Genomic DNA, 27212 nt, shown 5'->3' on the forward strand with positions numbered 1-27212 from the left:
TTCTTCACATGCAAGAATTACGTGGTGTCATAATTCGTTACATGAGCCACCATACTAAATCTAATGTGGATTTCCCCTGAATATAACAATGAGGCCTCTGTCTTTCTCCAAAGGACTGGGCTTGTTTAGAGCAGAGCCATGCCTTAGTCAGGGGACAGGGTGAAAACAGTGAAATCCCCCTTCCCTCTGAGCCCTGCCCAAGGTAAGAACAAACCTTCTACAGAGTAGAAGGCCATTCCTCAATGCCTTTGCTAATGTGGTTGCTTTTAGTCACACAAGATATCTTGGGAACTCCTGGGATCTGAGCAGAGGGAGTGATCCCCTATTTGCGCCTGCCCCAGCCTGGTCTGGCCTAGACTTGGTCCTCTTCACCTCCCGGCCCCTCAGCCAGCCTGGTGATTCCGTTCCCACTCTTCTACTGGAGTATCTAAGGATACTCATAGTCCAAGGGGCCAGTGTCAGTGCCTTTGATGCATTTATTCAGAACAGAGCTTGTGTTGGTAATGTGAGGTTCTTAATATTCATACCCGAGTATAATTTTGAAACTCTCATTTCCATATATAAGTTATAAGTTAAGCAATTTATGGTTGTCATTAGAAGTCTCTATGTAAAGTTATTTGTAGGACCATAAGGAATAGGATCATAGCTATGGTTATCTAGGTCATTCAGGAAATAGTGTCAACTTTGGGATGAATTTCAAAGGTGACTGAGGTTGACGTCCCTGCCTTTGCCTAAGTTGTCTGGGAATTTAGACAGAGCTGACATGCCTCAGAAAAATAAAATATTTATTCTACTTAAATGTATGGCTTAAGATCTACTCCCTAAGATCACACAAATATTTCACTGATCACTGATCTGTGCTTTGTCATTGAGGCTCCTTGAGACTTAACAAGTCATTGAAATTTGCTTAGCTTCAGTTTCTTCATTCATGAACTCAGGGATGATAAAAGTTTCCAAAACAGTGCAATTTTTTCATATTTCTATTTTTAGTCTTTTGGATGGTAGATTCTCAATTCCTTGTGGGTACCTAATATAGAAGAAATTTACATCTAATTCCTCCAAATCTTAAGGGTGCGTCAGCATTGACAGTGGTCATTAATGTGCAGGGATCATTTGCTAGTGCCATCAAGTCAATTCTGACTCCTAGCGACCCTGTGTACAGCAGAGAGGAGCCCTTTCTGATCTTTTTGCGTCATTCTGTCACCTTCTGGTACTCTATCAGACAATGCTCCACTGTTATTCACAGCGTTTTCATGGCCAATGTTTTCGGAAGTGGATGGCCAGGTCCTTCTTCCTAGTTTGTCTTAGTCTGGAAGTTCTGCTAAAACCTGTCCACCATGGGTGACCCTGCTGGTATTTGAAATACTGGTGGCATAGCTTTCAGCAACACACAGCCACCATAGTATGACAACGGAGAGTTGAGTGGTGTGGTTCCCTGACTGGGAAATGAACCTGGGCAGTGGTAGTGAGAATGCTGAATCTTAACCATTAGACCACTAGATCATAGATGCCTACATATTACTACTAGCCAGTAGTTTCAAAATTTCCTCCCTGATGCATCTTTTTACCAGTGCTAATATCTAGTAGAAAGATGTTTGTGTCTGTGCTATTCAAGAAGAATCAAATAATACTCCCCCTTTTTTCTAGTAATTTCATCTATCGAATGCAGAAATCTTGCTTGCTTTTCTCCCCAGTGTGTACCCTCCTCTCTTCTGCAATTGAACAGGCTGCAGTATGATCTAAAATGCATGCATCGAGCTGGAAGTTAGGTAGACCCAGCTGTTAGCTTTGGCTTTGTTACCAACTAGTTGTGGGTCCAGCATACCCTGGTTGCTTGACAAACATTAAATGTAACTTCCTTAAATTCTCTTGGCCTCAATTTTCTTATTTGACACGGAAGACAGTTTTCACCAGTGGCAGATACTATTGATTGGCTAATCCTGTAGTCATTTCAATCCCCTCTTCCCTGCCTACTTCTCAGTACAGAATAGAGACTGGAAATGAAATATGACTTTACTCAGCCTCCCTTTGCAGCTAGGCCTGGCTCATGTGACCCAAGGGACAGTCTGCAGAAGGGATTTTGGGAAGGATTATTGTCCTAGATAAAGTGGTGGCAACACGGGAAGAAAGCCTGTTCCCTGCCTTCTGCTTCCTGCCTTGAAAGCAGCTGGAATTGTGATGACCATCTTGCCTCCACGTCTAAACAAGTGTGAGGATGAAAAGCCAACACTCTGAGGATGGTGTGGCCTAGAGACAGTAAGAGGCTGGGCCCTTAGTCATACTACTGAGCCGTTTCACCAACCTTTGAACTCCTTACCCGTGGACTTATTATTATATGAAGTAATCACATCTTTAGTTCTTAAACAAAGTCAAATTTAGCTCTTAAACAAAGTCGGGTTTTCTCCTTCTTGCAGCCAAAATCGCATCTGGAGGCATCTTAACTACTATAAAGTGATATCTCTAAAGACACTTTGTTCTACAGTTCTTTCTCCTCCAGTATCGACTGAATCAAATATTTTCTCAGTATTGTCTAATTATAGATGAGTTTCCTTTTCTTTCCTGTGTTCTCTAGTAGAGGTGCTAAAGAGCATTGAAATAACAACAAAGTTAATTAATAGGAGAAAAAGAAGTAAGGAATTAAGATTTCAAAATAACCTACATTTATATACTTAGAAAATAATCCAGAGGAAAATACACTGGGGAAGCTGGAGTGCCTTGGGGGGGCTGATCTGCATTTCCTTTCTCTATGCCTGGAAGACCTAGGAGGCTGTGTGAGCAGGAATACAACAAGAATTTACTGAGTCACTCTCTCCATCCTATAAAAGAACTTCAGCCTCGACAACTCCCCTCCCCAAATAATTTTTACATAACTTGAGGTAAAGTTTGCTTTCATATACAGATGGAATTCCAGTGAAGAAAGTTACATCAGGACAATGGGGGAAAGAAAAATGGTTTTGTATTTGCATTGTATCTCTAATCCTGGTATCTGATAGCCCTTTACGAAGTCCAAGAAAATGGAATTGAAAAGAGACTGCGGAAGCACCTGTTCAAAGTCATTTTTGAGCTTCCCACATGGAGTGCTGTCTGGTTTCCTCTGACAGGCAGAGTTCTCAGTAGCATCAAGAGGGACAGTATAGGTCTGCTTGAGAACAGAGTTTTTACCTCAGCATCTGTGAAGGTTTTGCTCTATTTGAGTTGCTGTGAACAATGGGGCTTTCCATAGACATACATTATAACCATATATATCAGGGTGACTAATACAACTCTTCTCTGGGCGTTCTTCTCGTAATTCACCTGACCTGATGTGAATACTCTGGGTGTGCCTTCTGGTGAGTTTGTATGTTTGAGTAATCAAAGCCTTTCAGGCCTCACCAAAAAATGTGTTTTTGAGTAGATAGTTTTTAGATCATAATTTGAAAACAATGGATGGAATAGTCAAAGTCATTGGTGAAACAAAATTATGTTGAAAGAGTATGTCTCAACCATGCTGCCTTATTTGTTTATTTATTTTTTTGCTAATCTCACACCCACAGAGAGGCATAAATCCTCTCCCTTTGGGTGCATGTTTATCAGTTCGCACATTTATCTAAATTTTCAGTCAAAGAAGAAATGCAGTAGCTCTTGAGTTTAGTACAAATGTAAGAACTCTGGCCCAGAGTGGACCAGTGGCGAGAGAAGTGAAGAATGACTGGTCCTGAGCCACTTTCATCACCTCTCTGGGCCTGAGTTCCTAATCCGTAAAGTGGGGCAACGGTCCTAAAATGATCTTTAGGATGATTCCTTACAGCGCTATCATGCCGTGATGCTGTTGAGTCTTCTGAATAAGGCTAAAGCCCTTCATTATTTTTTTTCTAAAATTTTTTTTAATTGCTGAAAGTGATTTCAAAGGAACAAATCCCTTGTAGCTTCAAAAAGATTTTGAGTAATTGCTATTTCTCCACACTGTTTTCTGTAGGCAATGTAGATCCTGAGCAAGCTCCCACTGTATTCCTTTGGGACTTGGTTTCTCCTTAAAAATAGTGATGCCTACCATGGACTATAATATGATAACCATTTTTAGGATAGTACTGAAGCCAAGACATTCTTTTTTGAAAATAGTTCTACAATCATGTTTCAGTGCGTGTATTATAATAAAACCTGGGGATTTGTTTCAAATATAAACAGGATGCAAAAAATTGTTTTTAGAGAAGGCAGGAGGAAACTTTGGGAGGTGGTGGATATATTTATGACATAGATTGTAGTGATGGTTTCACGGGTGTATACCTGTTACCAAACTCATAGACTTGTATGTGTTAAAATATATACAGCTTTTTATATATCAATCATACCTCAATAAAGTGGTTTAGAGAATTATTTTTACATTTCTTTAGCATATCATTGTTAATTGGTAGGAAGCATTAGAATTACGTGATAATATGTTTACGGAGCCCATGTTAGCTTGTATAAGAGAATTCTTTTGTAGAAAAATTAAAAACCTCAAGAATATAAGTAATAACTACCTCTTAAAAACAAGTTCTGGCAGTATGCTAAGTACTCTATGGAACATGAGAGAAACACAATTCATGATAATGACAATGATGATGAAAATTGCCATCATTAATTGAATGTCTACTATACGCTAATTGATTATTATCCAGAATTATTTCTAATTTTTATAACAATAATATGAAGAAAATATTATTAGCTCCCTTTTAGAGATAAAGAAATTGAGACTTAGAAATGCTAGCGAATAGCACTGGCATTTGAACTCAGGTCTGCCAGACTCTTCCATTAGGCCAGGCTGAAAGGCATTTCTGCAGATCATTTTTGCAAAAATAATTGATATACATTAAGGAGGCCTGTTAGACCCAAAGCATGATATGCAATACTCTAAGATAAGCAGTCTGAAGGAAAGTACTATTTTAATAGAAAAGAAAACATTACAAGAGAGGATAGAGACACAAAAAATAGTAGCAAACACTTGTGTGGTGCCATTTTGTATGAGGCACTGTTGTAAGTGCTTTATGAATATCAGTACATTTAAAGCTCATAGCAACCTTATGGGATAGATGTTATTATTATCACCCTGGTTTTCCAGATTAACAAACAGAGGCATAGAGGGGTTAAATACCTTGCTGAAGGTCACTTAGCTAGTAAATGGTAGAGCTGGGATTTGATCCCTGGCAATTCGGCTCCAGAGTCCATGCTCTTAATCCCCTCACCCTGCTACCTTTGTCTTATGTTTAATTCCTCTTACCAGATACGATCTAATAGCCCGTCCTACTGAACCTCTTGTAAACCACGGTAAGAAGGCATTTGAAGATCCCTGACATGTCCATATTGCTTTTCTTTGGAGCTGAAGGAGGGACTATTGCCCCTCTCATGGCTGGAAGATTGCTGTGTAGTCATACAATCCCCATGCAACACCATCTGCCTCCAAGGGGTGGATTGGTAGAGCTGCCATGATCATAACCTTCCTTTCTCCATCCAGTCTCCTCCTTGGCCAGTTAAAGAAAGAAAGAGAGAGAAAGAAAAAGAGAGAGAGGAAGCACAGGAACCCGCTACACAACATTAAGGGTCAATGCGATGAGGGACCAGCTTGGGCTGCAGGTGTCCAGGAGGGCTTCACTGCAGATGTAGGATGAAGCTGGGCCTTGAAGAATGAGTACAGTTTGGCCAGGCCATCAGGGGAAGGAAAGATGGTCAGAAGGCAGAAGAGAGGCACTGTGGCTGAAGGGGCGCCATCTTTCCTGCTCCCCCTGCATCTGTTTATGACTGGCATCCTGCTGCTACTGCTGAGTGCCTCTGATTGATCCTCCCTGGAGTCCCGGCCTTTCCTTAGGCTCAAGAAGCTGGATGGCTAACACATTGCTGGATGCAAAATGGGCGATCTGTGTCCAATGAGACATTTGTCTTCTAGTGAGTTCTCCATGAAGAAATGAAAATGCTGTATTTGAAGAAAGTCAAGGGAGTAGCTACAAACTACTAAGCATTGACACAATGACTGGATGGATTGAAGCCTTAGGCTATTAAAGACCCAGTAATTACATAGTACAATAACATAAAATTGGACAAGGGTTACAGTTTACTCTGCACACAGGAGCTCATGACAACCACAATGTTCCTTTGCAGAAGTACATCAAGTCTTGTACATGTCTCAAATGAGTTTTCTCATCTGTAAAATGGGGATAATGACTGTATCTACCTCAGTGGGTTGTTGTGAAGATTAAGTGACTCAATATACATAAAGTGCTTAGACTAATGACTGTTGGTTTATATTGCATACATGGAGAGATGTTCTTAGAGGGAGGTGCTAGTTAGCTAGCTAGCAGAAGTGATACCGGCCATGTGTATTTTGAAAGAGGTGAGTTTCAGAAATGGGGCCCAGAGGGACAAATTCTTTTCCAGGGCCTAATAGGCGATATTTAGGAGAAGACATGCTAAATCTCCATTTCTTTAAGGCTGTAAAATGAGCCACTTTCTTGAAGAAATGTCACGTGATCCAGGTCTGGATCATTTGAGCGTGGTGAGGTATATAAGAAATAGAATTTGCCTTGTTTTACATACATTTTTAACAAACTAGTAGTTGTTTAACAAAGCTTTATTATTCTTAACATGAAGGAAAAACCAATGAAAGTCTATAAAAAATGATCCCAGTACGACGACTCAGTAGCTTTCCTTGTTTTCGAAAATTATCTGCACTTTGGGGAGGGGGAAAAATGAGGTCAGAAGGATTACAAAGGGGGCTTCAATTAGATCTGTGACATCTTATTTCTTAAAACAAAGGAGTTGGGGGCCGGTGCTGTGGCCGAGGGGTTAAGTTTGTGACCTCCGCTTCGGCGGCCCAGGGTCTTGCTGGTTCGGATCCTGGCCGTGGACATGGCACCGCTCGTCAGGCCACGCTGAGGTGGCATCCCACATGCCACAACTAGAAGGACCCACAACTAAAAATACACAACTATGTACGGGAGGCTTTGGGGAGAAAAAGGAAAAATAAAAAAAAAATCTTAAAAAAAAGACACAAAGGAGTTGAAGCCAAAAGGCATAATGTTAACTTTTGTTTAATCTGGGCACTATTAGATTATTTTCTGCATATTTGAAAATTTTTATCCTTCATCTAAAGATATGTAGCCCCTAGCTCATTTTCTCTTGCCATATAACCAATTTTGCACCATATTCCGCCCCCCACTCCCACTTTGGTTCCACAAATCTCTCCATCCAAACTAGAAACAGTAGAGTGTTTTGCATCTTTCTCTTTGGGGATTTCCACTTCAGTCTGACCAGTTTCGGTAAATACTAACCCCATTTTTCCTTTCATCTCAGCCAACCCACTTGGTAGCAACTATTTGCAGGGCTTCACTCTGAAGGTAAAATGTCTGCACCCGCTCCCCACTGACGCAGCAGAGATCTGAAACCTAGTAAAAACGAAACTTCCAGAGCAGCCTTGGTTGGTATGAGTATCAACACTAGGGAGAGCAGTGGGTAGAAGTGTTGTGGGGGAAGCAAAGCAGTCAAGCTGGGAGATGAGGAAAATGACACCAAACGGGCAGAGGGCTGGGAATGGGGGCATTTGGCAGCCAGGTCAAGGCCTCACTCGGTTACCTTGGTGATGAGAAGACAAACAAGGAGGCAGCTTGTTGATTGGATACGAGCTGGCCAGATGACTTGTTAGCCCAGCTGGCTTCCAGCCTGATGCTGACTTGAGTCAACATGCAACTCAAGTTTGTTGGTTTCTATAGAGGAATGAGGGCCCTTGAGTTCCACAGACTCTAGGGACAGCTCTCTATGCTGGCAAACTTGTAACTAGCAGTGAGCCCAGCACATAGTAGGTCCTCCCAAGTGCTTGTTGACTGACTGAAGGACCATTGCCAATGCAGATGCACCCTTCATTATAAATATAAAAATTGATAGTAGCCTTTCAGTGCATATAGACTTATTGATGTCCCTGTATCCTGCTTGTTGTACGGAGTGGCCAGGGGCTGTGCTCCCTGGTGGAAATGTTAGGGTGTATGAAACTATGCTGTAAAGCCTGTCCTTTCACACTTACCATGTCAGTTTCCTCTTGACTTCTCATGGTGAATCCTTTTTTCAAATGTAAGGCCCTGAAAGAGGCTTCTGCAGGCTATTGTAAGCCTGGCCAGGACCTTGTGGGCTTTCAATGAGTCCTGTGATGAGTTCCAGTTGGTTGGCATATACAAAAAACAGCTGTGATTTCCAGAGAACTTAAATCCCTGACTGTTGAAATTTGTTATCTTTAACTCTGCATTGTCTTTTATCTCTTGCTTTAGATAACAGGCTTCACTGTTGTGCTTTTTACGATCAAATACACTAATTACAGACCACCTTTTGACTGTTTTGCTATCTCAATGCACCCACTTTGAGTTGCTCTCTTCAAACAGTTTGCTTCCAATACTTTAATTATGACTTCCCAATGGCATCTTAAACTTGCTTGAGAAAGTTGAAAAGAATATTTTTGAAAATCTATGCATGGCTTTTCATTGATTTAATCTTTTATTCAATAAAAATGTAAGGAATCCCTCACTAACTGTGTCATCCTGGATTAGTTGCTTATCCATCTCTCTCTCTGCCTCAGTGTCCTCCCATGCAAAATAGAGCCGGTCATAGTACTTATCTCAGAGGTTGCTATAGAGATTAAATGCTTAACTTAAAAAGCTTTCCCTCAAGAATATGACCATCTAGTTGGGGTGATATTGACTATAAATGATGTTAAATAACCACCCAGAGTTGAGTTGCCAAGTGAGGGTATGGATGACAAATACTCAGGAGTGGTTAGCCCCTCTCTCTAGCTCAGAGATGGTTTTCCGCATTCAGTCCCATCCTTGTCCTTGTTCTACTCCCAGACCAGGCAGAGCCTCCTGCAGTGCTCTGCCCCCACCACACACCGGCTCAACTCCCAGCTCATCCAAAGACCCCATCGGCTCCCAGGTCTGCCTCCCAGCTCTGCCTAAGCAAGCGGTGTTCCCGGCCAAGCCCTGTTCAAGGCTGGTGGTGTCCCCACCTTCCTCTCAAGCAGCACAGACAGGTCTCTTCTCTCAGAAAACCACCCTTTTCCTCCCACTCTGACACAGGCTTGACTAGTGAGGAAGTCTCTTCCTGGGTTTCCCAGAGCAAAACTCTTGTTTGCTTTTTACTAAAGACTTGTAACTAGCTTTGGCCATTAACAGATGTCATCCTGAGAACGCCAGGATGCTGGGGTTAGAAAACGGGGTGCTGGGCGAAGGGGGTGTCATTTGTCTCACTTGTTGTGGCAAAGGACAATCAACTTTTGATGTCAGTCAGGAAATAAGCCCCTCTATGGTCTGAATTTGTTTACCCTAGATTTATTTTTCTTTTCTGTTGCTCTGTGTCCTTGAGGTTGCTGATTTTAGATATTCCTGCAGTTTGCCCTTTAAGCCCAAACAACATTGATTTTCTTTTCTTCTCTTAGCTAGTCATTTTATTCTCTATGATGTTCCAATGGTACTCTGGACCAGTATTTCTATTACTTGCTGTAATGCAGTTTCTGCACCTCTTTAGGGTTATGAAACGAACTAACCTTGTTTTAAGATCTTTGGGATGCCAGATGTTAGGCGGGTTTCTTATCACTGTGAAGCACTGGAAAGGTATAGTGAATGACAGGTACAATCTAAAATTTAATTGTTTGTGGTGCTTATCTTTCCATCAGAGTTCAGCAAGAATATGTGGTGTTTCTTACGGAGCCTCAGCATCAGACAAAGGCGTAGATCTGTCACTCAGCTGCACGACAGCTATGAGACAAACAGCACACCTCCAGTTTATTAATTCAAACTGGCAAAATGAGCTAATTCCTTCCCTAACCGTAGGCATCCAGAAAAGAGATGATGTGCAATCCCAGATTCCCAGGAACTGGAAGGAGGCCATCCCGGGAGGGAGGGAGTGTATCTCTCCATTGACGCCTCTCCCCCACCCCCAATGTGGGCAAACTGGTTGAAACAAACACTGAGGGTAAAGACATCTTGAAAAGGAAATTTGCTGAGAAGTATGGGCCAAGGCTTCTGCATCCTGCTGTCTGGGAGGGAGCGAGGTGGTGGCAGCCAACAGGTGAGTCCTTCTTTCTTTCTTCCCTTCAGATTCTCCATGGGAGGTCTGAACTCAGGGTACTCAATTTCCACATATTTTGACAGGGTGTGTCAGTTCAAAGGCATAGAGCAGAGCTTCAGCACTGGGGGAAATTGAACTTATTAACGTATTCCACTGCACACATTGGAAAGCCCACAAGACGATTTGCATGCCTAATGACTGTGCGTAAGTCCTCTTGCCCCAGTACACACTTCCCGAGTCTCTAAACCCTTCCTCATCTCTTGCATTTCTGATCCCCTGTAGCATCTGATCTGAATCACATACCCCTACTCTAGTTAGTGCAGCTACAGCCCTGGAAGTGCTCACGGTCAAGTGGGCTTAGCTATTGTACACAGGTACTTGTGTACAAATCACTGCTCCCCCAGCAGATTATGCATTCATTGAATGCAGGCAGGATCCCTATTAGTTTTATATTCCTGAAGCACCTAACACAATGCCTAGGCGGGTGAAAGCAGAGTTACAGCGTTAATCCCTGTCTCCCGGATCAGACAGTTTGAATGAGAGAAATAGGAAGAATAGAGAAGGCTCTGATGGTGTCTTCAGGGGGACAGTCTTCCCAGTGGCACCTTGCCTGAAAGCCATCCTTTCCAAAGCCACAGTGCTGGGAAGATGGCCTTTCAATATGCCGAGAGATGAGAGCAGGGGGATGAGTGCTTCCCAAGGGTCAGGGCATACTGAAGATGGAACATGGAGCCATATGCGAGGGTTGGTCAGACCACAAAGATGTATGGTCAGCAAGAGGTCACTGGTCCGTATGACCACAAACCTCAAGGGGACACTTAGTGTTGCCCAGTGATAAATTTCCAGTCAACTCACTCTCTATTCTCTTAGATGTCCATTTTACACCTTCTCTCTCCTAAACCATCAATACCACCTCCTCCTTCCTTGTTCTCAGCTGATGACCTTGCTTCTTATTTCTTACTAAGAAAATAGAAGGAATTGAAAGAGAGCTTCCACCACCTTAACTACCTACCCGTCTCTATCCGTGTCCATCTTCCCTGTCTTCCCTCTGGTAGGCCGGAATGAACTGACTGTGCTCCTATCTAAGGCTAACTCCTCTCTCCTGCATGACTGGCCTCTTTCTCTTTCCCACATTATTAGTTTTTTCCCTCTCTACTGGATCATTCCCATCAGCCTGCAAATCAAAACATAGCAAAGCCTTCCTTGACCCCATGTTCCCTTCCAGCTGCATCCTCGGTTTTCTGATTCTTACTATAGCAAAATATTCAAAAGAGTTATATTTCATCCTTGACTCCATTTCCTTTCCTCCCTTTCTATCTCTTGAACCCATTTAAACTGGTCTTCATCCACACAACCCTGCCAAAACTATTCCCTTCAAGGTCACCAATGAGCTCCGCATCGCTAAATCCAGTGGTCAACTCTCATGTGGACGTCACCACAGTTGATTACTCCCTCTTTTTTGAAACTCTTTCTTCACGTAGCCATTGGGGCCACTCTCTGAATCCCCTCCCACCTCATTCAGGCACATTTGTTGCATCCTCTGAACTCTAAATGATGGTAGGACCTTCTGCTCAGCACTTGGACGTCTTCATCCACATTGACAGTCACTCAAGGTGATCTCATCCAGGTCCATGACTTTAAATGCCATGTATATACTGATAATTCCCTAATTTATAACTCCAGTCCTGACCTCTCCTCCAAACTCCAGAGCTGAAAATCTATTGCCTACTTGTCGTCTCCACTTGGATATAGAATAAGCATCTCAAATTAACATTTACAAAAACAAACTTCTGACATTTTACTGCCTTCATATTGCAATCCAAGCCATAATTGTCTCTTGCATAGACAGCTGGAATTGCCCATTAATGCTGTTCCCTGCTTTCACTTTCACCCTCTACGGTGTACACTCCACACAGCAATGAGAGTGATCCTCTTAAAAGTAAGTCAGATCATGTTATTTTTCTGCTCAAACTCTCCCATGGCTTCCCATTTCTTTCAGAAGAAACTCTAAAGTCCTTACCGTGATCTATAAGGCTGTCTCAGTCCATTCGGGCTGCTAACACAAAGTACCGCAGACTAGGTGGCTTATAAACAACAGAAGTTTATTTCTCACAGTCCTGGAGGCTGGAAGCCCGAGATCAGGGTGCCAGAACGGCCGAGTTCTGGTGAGGGCTCGTTACAGACTACTGACTTCTCCTCACACAGTGGAAGGAGCAAGGGAGCTTTTTGGGGTCTCTTTTATAAGGGCACTAATCCCGTTCATGAGGGCTCCACGCTCATCGCCTACTTCAAGCTCCACCTCCTAATACCATCAACATGTGGATTTTTGGGGGACACAAGCATCCAGCCCATAACAACGCCCTAACTAGTCTGGCCCTCTGCCACCTCTCTGCTCTCATGTCCTATCCCTGCCTTCATCCTCACTCCACTCTGGGCACCTGGACCTCTATAGCCCTTTAACCACTCTAAGAAACCCCCTCCTCAGGCCTTTGCATTTGTTGTTGCCTCTGCCAGGAGGGCTCCTCCCCTGACATCCATATGCCTTACTCCCTACTTCCTTCGTGCTCAAACATCACCTTTTCAGAGATTATTTCCCTGACTACGGCCCACTCTATACTAATTAACCCTCCTCCCCTCATTCCCTCTCACTCTCTATCCTTTACCCTGCTTTACATATATAGATATATATATATAAAATTTATTTATTTATTTATTTATTTTTGAGGAAGATTAGCCCTGAGCTAACTGCTGCCAAGCCTCCTCTTTTTGCTGAGGAAGACTGGCCCTGAGCTAACATCCATACCTATCTCCCTCTATTTTACATGTGGGACGCCTGCCACAGCATGGTTTGATAAGCGGTGTGTAGGTCCACACTCGGGATCCGAACTAGCAAACCCTGGGCCACCGAAGTGGAACGTCCACACTTAACCACTGCACTACCGGGCCGGCCCCTATATATATATATATATTTTATAACTCTTATCATTTGACGTTTATATAGAACAGGATCCTGGTAGGAAACAGATGACACTTTCCTTGGGGTAATTTAATGAAAGAACTATTTTCAAGGATGTGGGGAGAGTTAAGAGAACCAACCAGGGATGGTTAAGCATCCAGCATTTGGCCATGGTGGGAAGCTATTTTAAGGAAAGTGTGGTGACCCTGAAGGGACAATGGAAATGGTTAAGTATCCAGGGTTTGTCCATAGTGGGAAGCTATTTTAAGGAAAGCATGACGACCCTGAAGGGACAAGGGAAGGAAGCTGATACTGGAACCCACAGAGAGCTATAGCCATGGTGGAGAGGCCTTCCATCAGGACACGTGGCCCTAGGTAGAGGAACATAGTTGCTGCCAAGTCACCACCTGGTAGAGGGAGGACCAGGGGAGTAAACACCTTCTTTTTCTTCTGACCTTCCATCTCCTGCTGGTGCCACACATTGGCCAAACCCACCCAGAAGCCAGATGTCAAGGAAGCCCAAGCAATGCAATAGATAGAAGTCCGCCTCTTGGGGCACAGAGCAAGGTGGAGGAGGGTGGGGAGTGGATCTGGAGTAGCAAAGAGAGACTGTCCAGCACACATTGTCTATCTGTTTGTTGATAGTCTTTTTCTCTCACTAGATTGTAAGCCCCATGGAAGCAGGAACTAAAAAAGTGCCAGGCACAAAGAAGGTGCTCAATAAATGTTTTTAAAGTGAATGAATGGGTGACCTGTGGGCATGTAGTGAAGTGGCAGCAAGGTGTGATCTGTGAGGTCATGGCCCTGTGACCCTATGTCTAAAGGTGAGGAGTCACTTGGAGAACCAGGAAATCTGACAGCCATTTTCAAGGGTAAGTGGTCAAAACTGGACACAAAGCACATCCCAGAGCAGGCATCCCAAAACTGAGCCGACTAGGACATGATGCAGAACACACAAATGTGCTGAGACTGTGAAAAGCTGCCAGCTGCGACAGCAACAGCAGCTAGAGCAGAGAAAATTTGCTGGTAAATTGAGAAAGTTCTTGCATTATAATCACCAGAAAACAAAAAACACAGAGTCCTCGAGAGCCCTGGAGTCTGATCAAGAAGATTAGCATGAAAGCACAAAGCGGATAAACTGGATCCCCTCTGTGGCATACCCATGGTTGGGGTATACAGGGTCCCACTCATTTACATGCACTTGGTGCTGCAGGATCTGGTAGGCAGACCTGGTGCCTGTACCATTTCCACACCAAAAAGTCTAATTATATTTGCACTTTGTGATTTTTAAGGAAAGCCTATGGAAGATTTCATAGGGAAAACAGAGGTAATTTCTATTGTGCAATACACAGCAAACAACTGCAGATGTGGTCCCCAGACAAATTTGATTGCCCAAATCCCCTTCTCCTTCTCCATCTCTTTCACCTTTTTCACCAGAAAGCTCAGTTCAGTCCCCAACTTGTATACCTCCTCAGTCTGCAAAACAAAGGCCCTCTCTGAAGGGCAGTTTAGGGAACACCTATTGCTGCCAGAGAAGGTGCCTTAGGGGTTCCACCCCCAATTCAATGGAGCAAATAAAATATTTATCCCGAGCACCCACATGGTCTTCCTGACAAGAGGACCATAAATGGAATTTTCTCTAACTCATGAGATGTATGAAAAAATTACCTAGGACAGTAGGTTGTTAAACAACCTACGTGTAGCTCATTCATTTTCTTCCTTCGCATCACATTCATTTTGTGGCTTCTTAAATCTCAAGTAAAAGAAGCCCTTCAGGTACTGTCAACCAGATGCCCCAAGCTGGGTAGACTCCACTCACCACCCAGCACTGATGTATGTGCTGAACTAGGGGAGCCCTGTTTGAGGCCGCCAGGCTGCCTGTTCCACAGATGCCGGCTACAGCTCAGGCACCAGCTGTGTGACATGGGACCCAGCTGGAGGGAATACAACAGAGCAAGAGGCACTGACCTGTAAGCACCCTCAGCTTCTCTTCAATACCAGTGTGGAAGCAAAAGATTGTGTCAAAATGCCTGGTGGAGATAAGGCAGGTGATGGTGGGGAAGGGAGACAGCGTGTGAACGAGAAGAATCAGATTGGAAAGTCTTCTGGAGTATGCGTGTAACCAGGGGTCCAAGATGCAGTTTACGTGAGAGGCTGGGTACAAGACTGAGGTGCATTTTGCCTTTTGGGGAGACATCTAAATCTTCTGTGTTACTGAAGAGCTTGCTGTGCTCACAGGATAGAGAGAAACATTCAAGATGTCTTTGAAGCTAACTCAGAATTAGCCAGTAACAAGGCAAGAGGGGAGGCCAGTCTGGCTGAAGCAGTGAGCAGGGGAAATCTAGCTGAGGGCCAGAGGTGGGGAGAAGGCAGGTGATAGGGAGGCTTGGGAAGCACACTGGCTAGAAAGGACATCATCATCCTACTCTGCGTTTGAGTGGCCTTGACAGTGGTGTTTCATTTGACCTAAGGGCCGTGATCCAGAGAAGCAGCAGTAACCCACATTTGGATAAAGTCATACTTTCTCTGAAAATTCCCTTAAAAATCCAGTGATTCTCAAGTTTTGTGATTTTTAAAAAAAGACTACATTTACTGTAGAGTTCATGCTCTTATTTATGCCCTGTGATATGAACGCACCTTCTTTCCACAAATTCACCATGTCCACTTTTCGCTGCAGAGTTAATATAGGTGTGCTGCATCATCTGTGCTCTAGAGTATATGACCAGCCTTCAAAATCCTTGTAACTGTCTTGCCCTTTGGGCCCACGTTGAATCAAAATAAGCCTAGAATTGAATCAGTGAGCATGAGGGAGATGGAGAAGCCACGGCTGGGTGTAAACTCCCAGAGGAATCTGCAGGTGTTGCTTTACTCCAGTTGGCTGACATTCCCAAGCATTCACTCCGTTCTCTAGATTCAAAGATGGAGGCTGGAGAAAGTCTCACATCCGTACTGCACTTAGACTGCCCTGAGCTCCAGGAGCAGGGATGGCCCTGGGAGCTAGCCTGTGGAGGGAAGCAGAAGAATCAGACTGCAGTTGAGTGGACCTCCCTTAAACAGAGACGTGATCTGGATCCACATGGGCCACACCGTGAAATGGTAGAGCCACACATGGCATGGTGCATCCTGTGGATGGGTGAATTCATGAAGCCAAATTCTGTTAAGGTGCAACACGACTTTGTACATCTAAAAGCACTGGATAACTTGAATTTTGGCCTGGGAGACAGACTCTTGCTAATGAAGTTTCAGCAAACTCCTTTGAACTGTTGAGAGTGTCTGAGGCGGCGAGCAAGGGGCAGCTGGTGGACAGTCCGTAGACTAACTCGACCGTGGGAAGCTTCTAAACTCTGCCCTGCACACAACTGCTCGGCCCAGGGCAGCTGCTTCGAAAGGAAAAAAATAATTAGACACCACAAGGCTCCCCTATGGCTTAAGATTCTCTTCGCCTCCTGGTCTAACACAGCCCTCACTGGTATGTGGTGCTTTGGGCTACGATTCTTTGCGTTTCTGCCTCATTCAAGATGTCTTTGAAGCTAGACTCAGTGTAAGCCAGGCTGGGATAATAGAGGGCAGGTTGTAGCTTGATCTCCATTTATATTTGCAAAGGTTGCTTAAAGAAGAAAAGCTATTTGCGGCATCCCAACACCCAGGTAACATGAATGCTGCCACAAATTGCCTCCTGGGCAGAGTAGTTCTGGGTGGTCGTCTGGCCCTTATCCTTGGCTCACCTTACCAATTCCTTTAGTCTATCTCCCTCCCTCCCTTCTTCTTTCCTTCCTTTCTTTCTTTTTTTCCTTTTCCTTGTTCATCTATTTTACATAGGGTCTGACCCTGTCACTGCCCTAGGTTTGATTAACTTAGGCAAAACCTTCATCGTACCCAGCTGCTGATTTCAGATGGAGACTGGGGAGATAAAAAACTGTCAAGAGGAGAAAATGGATGAGCAGCCGATAAATGGGGGAAATCGCAATTTGCTCAGGCACAGCCTGCCACTTGCCTGGCTTATAATTAGAGGCACAAGGAATGTGTTTTTCCTCTCAGTTTCAGACTCTGTTTTTATTTTTCACAGAAACATCTGAATCCCGTCTTTCGTGTGATCTTGTGCTATTTTGCTGGCAGTTTCACAATAGTGACCAACTTAGGGACCGCAGAGAGAAGCTAGATATCTCTGCCAGAGAAAACGCATTCCTGAACCTGACATCTGGGCCTTGCAGCTGGAGAGAAGAAGACAAAAAAGAAAAAATCCTGAGTGTCATCAAAGGCAGTTGATGGTGCCAAGTGAGTATGGAAATCACATACAGTACAGATGCCATTTTCAACATCAGACAAATAATGCGGCTATTTAGGAAAAACAAAGATGTGCTTAGAAATTGATCATCCGTGTACGTGCCGTGAAAATGTCTGTAGCTTCCAGAGAGTGATAGGAACGGGGCTGAGTGCTCGTTTCCAAATGACTCACATTCTTCTCTAACTGTGATTCTGAAAGAGGAGGGCTGAAGTAATCAGATCCACCTCTCCCCACCCCCCCTTTATGAAAACAGGAGGAAAAAAAGTCATAACTTGAAATAAAGCTCTACAAACACTCTCTCCGTGGACAGTTAAGTTTTTCAGATTTATGCTGGCTCTCCTTGTAGGCAGCATTTTAGATTGCTTTGTATGACAGACAAGGGAATATGAAAGCAAGAAAGTACACCCTGTTATCTACAGGCCAGGATCAATCACAAAGAATTAGTGCATTGTGCCCCATTTCAGGGAGGAGGAGGAGCAGGGAAAGAGGAAATTGGAAATGCTAATGAGCATGAAAGCACCTTGCTCCTCTTGCCTTTCTTTCCTCTTCTGAGTTAGATCTGTTCAAGATTAGAGGCTCCAGGATGCCTAGAGCCGCCATTGTGCGGGTTAGAGGCACTGTACGGTCACTTTGGGTGACTCTGCAGTGAAGGTTGGAGGAAGTGTGGGGCAAACACCAGCTCCAGGCCCAGGAACAGACATTTCAGAAAAAGGCTCTACTATCTTTTCAAAATTTTTGTTATTTGCAAAACTCACATCTTCAGAGGCCTTTTCTTTGTGAAAGCGTCTCTGCCGAGGAGAAAGCCGGCAGGAATGGGATTCCTTCAGTCTAAAAGACGACTTGAAACAGGGAATCTCGTGTTTCCATGGGAAGAGCAGGTGGGTTTAAGTTAAGTAGTTCTTGTTTTTAACTGCTCCTTTATAATTCTTATTTTTGTTTATGTTTAAAGGGAAATCACAACTTGGTGAAAATGATGTTCCAGAACTTCTGGGTATCGAGAACCGAGCATGCTCAGTGGCATCTCTAGAATTTCTTTGTGGGAAGGCTTAGGGGTGGAGAGCTGTTAGAATAGGGGTGACTAGGGGACCTGGCTTGAAGCTGTGCTTCTGTAGCAAGGACACTGTTGTCACTCAGATTATACAATTATTTGTAGTGGCTTGAAGAACTGTTGAAGCTAAAGCCCCTAAACCTCCACCTTGACGTCACCACTGATCTCATCTTGAGTCTGTGTTTCTCAAAGTGGGCACCACTGGCATTTTGGAAGGGACTGTTTTTCTGTATGTAGGTCTATCTTGTGCTGCAGGACTTTCAGTGTTCCAGGCCCTGCTCACCAAATGCCAGGGAACCAAACTAATCATTCCCACATTTCCAAATGCCCTCATTGAGAACTGTTAGCTCTGTTTCAATCCTCAGGCAGATGCTTTTTCCTTAGAGGAGCATTTGGGTGAGAAATGAATAAACGTATGCAAAGCAAGGCAGAGTCACTGAGAGACAGAGTTATTTGCATTTTTTCCACCACTTCTGTACCATTCACATGCACAATACATGCCTATCAGTAACAGCTCTCATAAAAAGGAATTGTTTTCCATTGATTTAGGAAAAGAGTGGGGTTAAATTTGAAAAAGTCCTCCCTTAGATTCAGCACCCTTATGGGTCCATACCTACCCCCTACCTCTGATTGAATGTTCTGGTCAATCGAAAGTGCGCTGGATTAGGAAGCCAACTTGTCATAAAATAGCTGTCATATTATACAAGTCTTTTACCCTCTTTATGCCTCAACTACTTCATGTACAAGATGTGGATAATAATCCACATTCTACCTACTTCATAGGGTTGTGAGGACAAAACTATTAATATAAAAGTGCTTTGAGGAGTTTAAAGCATAATAGATAAAATGGCGCAACCGCTATGAAAGATGGATGGAGGTTTCTCAAAAAGTTAAATGATAATGTGTCTTGGTGTGGGTCTCTTTGGGTTCATCTTTTTGGGAACTCTCTGTGCTTTCTGGACTTAGATGTCTGTTTCCTTCATCAGGTTAGAGAAGTTTTCAGCCATTGTTTTTTCAAGTAGGTTTTCTGTCCCTTTCTCTCTTCTGGAGTCCGTATAATGTGAATGTTTGTACCCTTGATGTTGTCCCAGGGGTCCCTTAAGCTATCTTCATTTTTTTACATTTTTTTTCTTTTTGCTGTTCCAATTGGGTGATTTCCACTACCTTGTTATCCAGACCACTGATTCATTCTTCTGTGTCATCTAATCTGCTGTTGATTCACTCTAGTGTCTTATTCATTTCAGTTATTGTATTCTTCAGCTCTGGTTGGTTCATTTTTATATTTTCTGTTTCTTCGTTGAAGTTCTCACTGCATTCATCCATTCTTCCCCTGAGTTTGGTGAGTATCTTTATGACCATTACTTTAAACTCTTTTTGTGATGGATTGCTTATCTCCATTTTGTTTAGGTCTTTTTCTGAGGTTTTGTCTTATTCTTCCATTTGGAACATATTCCTTTGTCTCCTCATTTTGAGTAACTCTGTTTTTGTTTCTATGTATTAGATGATCAGCTACATCTCCTGGTCTCAAAGAGGTGGCCTTATGTAGAAGGCCTCCTGTGGGGCCTAGTAGTGCAATCCCTCCTGGTCACCAGAGCCAAGTGCTCCAGGTGTGTCCCCTTTGTAGGCTGTGGGTACCCTCCTGTTGTGCCTGGGCCAAAACTACAGGCATGCTGGTGTGCAGGGCTGGCCCCCTGGGCTTGGAGCCACATCGGAGGGGCTCCAGTACCAATGGGGGCTGCTCACTAGGTGGGGCAGGGTGGGAGCCACTGGGGTAGGTCTACAGCGGGATGCTGGGGGCAAGGTGAGCAGTGCTAGCAAGGTAGATGGAGAGTGTTAGAAATGGTGCCCACCAGACCCAGGCCAGCTAGTTAGAAGAAGAGTAACAACAATATGGCACCCACCGGCATTTCTGTCCCAAGAGAAAGTTCCAACAGATCCTTGCCTCTTTGGTACATGCCCCAAAATTAGTCAATGAATCTCCTTCATGTATAACCCAGCACTCTTCAAACTGCACTGGGACTCAGAGTGAGTGAGTTTATTCCTGTGCCCTTTAAGAGTGGAGTTCTGGTTCCCTACAGCCCTTCAAAGGGCTCCCCTGGATGTAAGCCCTGCTGAGTTTCAAAGCTAGACATTATAGGGCCTTGTCTGCCCAGTGCAGGTCCCTAGGGCTGGGAGCCCAGTGTGGGGCTTGGGCCCCTTGCTCATCCCGGAGAATCTCCATGGCTGTGATTTCCCTCCTGCTTGTGGGTCACTGTGCTGGGGGAGTGGGTCTTGACTAGACTGCGTCACTGTTCCTCCTACAAGTCTAGATGTGGCTTTTTCTTTATATGCTTAGTTGTGGAAAATCTGTTCTGCTAGTCTTCAGGTCATTCTCAGCCATAGTTGTTCTAAATGTAGTTATAGTTGTGGTGTGTCTGTGGGAGGAGGTGAGCTCAGGATCTTCCTACTCCACCATCTTGATCTCACTCTCAAAAAATTAAAAATAGAACTGCCACTTGAGCCAGCAATCCCACTTCTGGGTATTTATCCAGAAATTTGAAAGCAGGGTCTTGAGGAGATACTTACATGTGCATGTTCATAGCAACATTAATCACAATAACCAAGAGGTGGAAGTAACCCAAGTGTCCACTAATGGATGAATGGGTAAACCAAATGTGGTATACATACAACAGAATATTAGTCAGTCTTAAAAGGTTAGGAAATCTTGTCACATCCCACAATATGGATGAACCTTAAAGAGATTATGCTAAGTAAAATAAACCAGTCACAAAAAGACAAATACTGTGTGATTCGACTTATATGAAATATCTAAAGTAGTCAAATTCATAGAAACAGAAAGTAGAATGGTGGTTACCAGGGGTTGGGAGGAGTGGGGAAATGGAGTTATTGTTCAATAGATATAGAGTTTCAGATTTGCAAGATGAAAAAGTTCTGGAGATCTGTTTTACAATGTGAATATACTTAACACCATTGAACTGTACATTTAAAAATGTTTAAGATCATAAATTTTATGTCACATGTTTTTTACCACAATTAAAAAAAAAGCATGATAGAAACAGAAGGTATTGCTATCAATCATAACCCAGAGATTGGAGGAACAATGAAAACACTTGCTTATTTCCCAAGCTGGGTAAGTTATATTAGTAGGTCCACTGGCCATGGATTCCTCCAGAACATTTTATAGAGGAATACATAAGGGATAAATCAGGTAGGGAATTAATTTTAAAAAGTAATTCTTTTTTTTTAAATTTTAGTGAGGAAGATTGGCCCTGAGCCAACATCTGTTGCCAATCTTCCTCTTTTTGCTTCGGGAAGATTGTCGCTGAGCTAACGTCTGTGTCAATCTTCCTCTCTTTTGTATGTGAGACTCCACCTCAGCATGACTTGATGAGTGGTGTGTAGGTCTGCACCCAGGATCTGAACCTTCAAATCCCAGGCCGCTGAAGTGGAGTGTGTGAACTTAACCACTATGCCACTGGGCCAGACCCTAAAAAGTATTTCTTAAAGTGGGAAATATACTAGAATTCCCTAAGGAGGCCTTTTTCAGAATACAAAGGGTTGCCATGACAAAATACCACAGACTGGGTGCTTTAACAACAGAAATTTATTTTCTCAGAGTTCTGGAGGCTGGAAGTCCAATATCAAGGTGTTGGCAGGTTTGGTTTCTCCTGAGGCCTCTCTCCTTGGCTTACAGATGGCCGCCTTCTCACTGTGAGCTCACATGGTCTTTTCTCTGTGTGTGCTCATCCCTGATATCTCTTTCTCTTCTTATAAGGACATCAGCCATATTGGATTAGGGCCCCACCTTTATAACTTCATTTAACCTTAATTACCTTTTTAAAGGCCCTGTCTCCAAATACAGTCACATGGAAGGTTAGGCTGCAACATATGAATTTTAGGGGGATGCATTTCAGTCCACAACACTTGACCAATTGGCCATAATGGGGCCAGGCTTTGACTCACAAACTAGTGAGGAAAGGAGACCATGCCAGCAACAGTGGCAGAGGCCATGTGAGCTCCTGGTTCAGAAGTCATAATGCGGCTGGCAGCAGTGGAGACTGGCATAAATTTGAGCTCCAGGCTCAAAAGTTGCTCAGAAATGGCACAAAAATGGCAAGGCAAACTAAAATGCCTGGTGCTTGGTAGCAGCCATGATCAACACATCAGACCAGTTCTGCAATAAAGTGGGCATTATTCCTAGACGTTTAACTTCAAGTGTGATTCTCCAGTCTTCTTACCAATTCTACTTTGCCTTATGTAAATGACGTTTATGGTACTTGAGTAAAATAATGTGGTTCTTGTCACTTATCTGGTATAAATAATTAGTTATTTTCAGTATGACTTGTATGTCATGAATATGTCTATACAAAGTGTTTTGTTCAAATACGTTTTAATGCCCATTGAAATAATAGTGATTTGGATACTTCCAAGAACAAGAAAACATCTTTGTGACTGAGGTCATCTTCATAGTATTAGAAATGGCTTGACCAAGTTGTGGGGCCTGGGTCTCTTATTCTTTTACACAAACTCCTTTTCTACCTAATCACCTAAAGTTGACTTCCACTGCTTGAAATAAAAAATCCCAATGCCTAGATTGTGGCGACAGTCCCCCAACCTGGTGCCTATACTCTAATTTATCTTGAAAGTTATTGTCAAACAAATATTCCTGAAACACTGCTTTCATCATGTCTACCTCTGTTTACAAATTCTTAGGGAAACTTGGATGCTATTATCTTAGCTTTTTGTCCTGTCAGTTGCAAGTATCAGAATATGAATTCAAACTAGCATAAGCCAAAAAGATCATTTATTGGCTGACATAGTTATGAAGTCCAAGGAGGTGGATAAAACTTAAGGCATTCAGGTATGGCTGCAGTCAAGGGCTCAAATTCTGTCTTTAGGGCTATGTCTTTCTTTATTCCTAACTCAGTGTGTCAGCAAAGATAGACTCTGATTACTTGACACTTGAGGGAGAAAGAGATGGAGATACTCTGTTTGTCTGTCTGTCTCTCTTTCTGGAACTCTGATTGGTCCTGCATAAGTCGTCTTCTTTACTGGGCTAATCAATGTCCAGAGGGATGGATTCTAATGAGCCAGCCTGGGCTGTGCACTAGCTGATAAGGTGGGAAAGGTGGCCGTAGTCCCTGTAGGTCAGTGAATGCCAATTTCTCAAAAGAAAAAAATATCTCTACAGAATCATTTCAGAAAGACATCAGCTTTGGGGAGCAGTGTATTCTCTACCCCTCCAAATCACACTGGCTGGATTCCTGTTCTGCCTGGTGTTCTGGACACTGATGATGACTCTGGGCTTTCCCAGGAAGAAGCTGCCTGTGTCTGAGGGAAACAAGCTTTCTCTGAAAGTGAGTGAAGATTGTCCTTCTGGGCCAAAGGGCTGTGTGCTGTGTTTCTGCTTTTCCGTACTACGTCATGGCTTTTGAAGCTATATTAATTCACTTTTCACTAGTGTTGGCAACATCACCAACCCCTCTTTCCACTTACAGCCCCGCAGGAAGCCCTCTGTGTTCTTTTGACAGCCCACCCCTTGCACCCAGAGAGAATTGGACCCATTGTTTCATGGGATTTCCTTTAGGCTAATCTGAGGAGTGTGAAAGAACCCATTTAAAGAGGTCTGATGAATAAGGACAAACTAAAGATCAAACTCAGGCACAGTCAAAAGCTGTTTGTTAACAGGCAAGATGTTCTTCAAAGCCTTTATCAGGAGCCAGGGGACACTTATCTTGCAGCATGAGGTGGAGCAAGTAGGCGGGTCTAGGAACATTCATTTGAAGTTCTGAACAGATGACGACTGGCCTGGCAGCTGGGCTCAGAATGATCAGGAAGTCACTTTGGTGAAGTGGGCAGCACTGGTAGATAAGGGTCTGGGGAAAATAGCAAGTCACGTTGTGGGTAATGTTTGTTGGAGAAGTCTTCCGAACCCTCCTGTCCTTGCACCCGCTTCCAGGAAGGAGCCACACGCTGCAAGTTAGAGAAGCTTTTTTTGAATTTTGGATCCCTGGTGTAGGAAACTGAGCTGACCTGGTGTCATATAAGCTTGTACCTGATTTTTGGATGATAAGTGAATACACAGAGGCATTGGCTTCCTTAAACCAGCACTAGGCTGTGGCATGATCGTGCATTCAGGGCCGGCTTCTCTAATACCTGCTATTAACAGCCATAGGTAACATTTGTTGAATGCCTACCATATGCCAGGCAGGCGCTGTGCCCAGATAACCTCATTTGAGCTTCACTACACCCTACATTCTTATTGTCCCCATTTTACAGATGTAGGAACCGAGATCGTGCGAAGTTCATGCAGTCTACTTAAAGTTTCATAGCTATTCATTCAGTAATAGAGCTGCGAGCTGAAACTCTATGGCTTGCTACATCCAAAGCCTGTGCTCTTAATTGCTGTCATACTGCTATTCTAGCTAGACCCACCAATGACTTCATCTCCCTTTTCCTTAGAAAACAGAAACTGAGTTATTCTCATCTCAAACCCCAGTCCTAGATGGAGAGTCTGAGGCACAGAGAGGGTAGAGTGACTCACCTGGAGCTATGATGGTTCACGGAATTGACCAGAAGGGATGGATTTTTTTTCTTATTGTAAAAGACAAGCTGTGAGTCAAACACCAACAGATTTAAAGACATGGGGGTGGTGATGGAAGAAAGCTTACCCAGAATTCAGAGTTACTCAGGTACCCATTTGAGTTAGGTATGTAATGATTCCTAGCAGCATACACACGTTTTGATATCACTCCTTAAAGGAACAACAACTACAAACCGTGTTGCTCCAAACAGTGGCCATTCTTCACATGCAGCTATTCAAATTCAAATAATTGAAATAAAATTTAAAAATCATCCGTTCTGTCAGCCACTTTTCAAGCGCCCAATAGCAGATACAGAGCATTCCCATCACTGCAGAAAGATCTATTGGACAGCACTGCTACAAAACCTCCCTGGACACATGCTCCATGCTGGGGACTGCCCCGTTTCTCTGCTGGTCTTCATTGCAAAACTCTTTGAAAGAGTCAGCTCTACTTGTTATCTCCACTTCCCCACCTACCTTTCTCTCCTCAGTCCACTCTATTCAAACTTTCCATATCAACCACTTCACTGAACTCTTTCTTTCCAGAGTCATTAATGATTCACATTTTGCCAAAGCCAATGGTCAATGTTCTTACCTTGTCCATCCTTTCCACTGCATTGGATGCTGTTGGTCACACTCTCCTTCTTCAAACACTTTCTTCTCCGAGCTTCTGGAAGACCACACTGTCTTGGTTCTCCTCCTACCTAAATGAGACACACGGTAGTCTCCTTTAGTCCCTTCTCCTCCCCAATAAGACCTCTCATTGTGGGGTCCCTGGTCCTCGGACTCCCTAACTTAAGTATCTACATTCCTCCACAGGTGATCTCAACAGCCAGAAAGCAGAAAGCATAGCACACAGCTCCCAGGCTTCAAGCCCTCCAATGGCTTTCCATTGCAACTGGAATAAAATCCAAGGGCCTGCATGAGATAGCCTCTGCCTTCCGCTCCCACTGTTCCGTCTGTGCTGGTTTTCTCTCTGTCCTTTAGCTAGGCTGTTTACTCCTGGCTCAGAGCCATTGGTTCAGACTGCTTGCTTCCAGATCTTTCAATGTCTGTTCGTTGTCATCATTTGGGTCTTAACTCAAGTATCATCTCTCAGAAAAGTGATTCTTGACCACTCTACATACAGCAGCTCTCCCCATCATGCACTAATATATCTTGTGTCATTTGATTTATTCATGGAATTTATTAGCAATTGAAATTTCCTTGTTTATTTATGTTTTATGGTCTTTCTGACATTGGTATACAAACTCCTTGGGGGCAGGGCCTCTGTTTCTCTTGCTCACCACTGTGTCCGCAGTATCTACCACAATGCTTGGCACATAGTAGGTGCTCATTTAAGGCTTCTTAGCTTAAAATGTTTGCTGACTAACAATTTGACCAGGAGTCAGAGTGGGGACATTAGGACTATAGTGGATTCAGTCCAGAGTCAGTCACAAGCAGAGGAAGAATCACTTACAGTTTGTGGGATGTACAGCTAGGAATGGAGAGCTTTGTTGAGTGAACGCTTCGCCCCTGGCCAGCTGGGCATGGCCCATGTTTTAGACCTATTTCCTCCATATTTTGTGACTCTATCTATTCCTTGACAATGTCAATTTCCCTTAACTTTTTTGCTGATTTCCTCTCAAAGATGTTAACCCAACATCAATATGACTTTGGACAAACTATTCACGGGCCTTGGTTTTCCTACCCATAAAGTGATTTGGTTTTTGGTAGAGAATTCTGAAACTGTCTTTCAGCATTGTATTTCTAATTATTAAATGTCACTTTAAAGAGCCTCAGGTCATACTCTTTCTGAAAAGTAATGTAACAATAATTTATAAAGGACTTTAAAAAGAATTTCACTTTTAGAACTTTAGCCTAAAGAAATAGTCAGAAATTTGAACAGAGATTTAGTCACAACTATGTTCATCTTAGAATTATTGCTAACAATTAAAATGTCAGACACAACTTAAATAATCGAAATAAGGAAGACTAAATAAATGCAAGTACTTATATTTTTGAATATTATATTAGAATATATTTGAATATTGGAATAAAAATTCCAACAACCATTGGAAATGAAGATTTCCAAAAAAAACTGATCATGAGAAAAAAAATTTACAGTGCAATATGAAATTGTTTATAATCTCAATCTGCAAAATGCATATGTTCATGGGAAAAAAACCTGGAGGAAATTAACTTGTAATTATCTCTGGGTCATGAGATTAGCTATTTTTTTGTATTTGTTATTATTTTCCAAGTAATCTTCAATGGATATATCGGTCTTTTGGCAGCCAGT

At 43.2% G+C, this 27212-nt stretch overlaps 1 long non-coding RNA gene across 1 annotated transcript in view; it reads left to right on the forward strand.

The window, feature by feature from the left end:
- The window catches only part of LOC111768888 (uncharacterized), a 56100-nt gene that overhangs the window by 23585 nt on the left and 5303 nt on the right, over window positions 1-27212 (forward strand). Inside the window, exon 2 of the long non-coding RNA XR_011428188.1 lies at window positions 17082-17290. This is a non-coding gene — a long non-coding RNA (uncharacterized lncRNA). The remainder of the gene's footprint in view (window positions 1-17081; window positions 17291-27212) is intronic.

Source organism: Equus caballus, chromosome 18 (genome assembly GCF_041296265.1).
Source record: "Equus caballus isolate H_3958 breed thoroughbred chromosome 18, TB-T2T, whole genome shotgun sequence".
Classification (NCBI taxonomy): domain Eukaryota; kingdom Metazoa; phylum Chordata; class Mammalia; order Perissodactyla; family Equidae; genus Equus; species Equus caballus.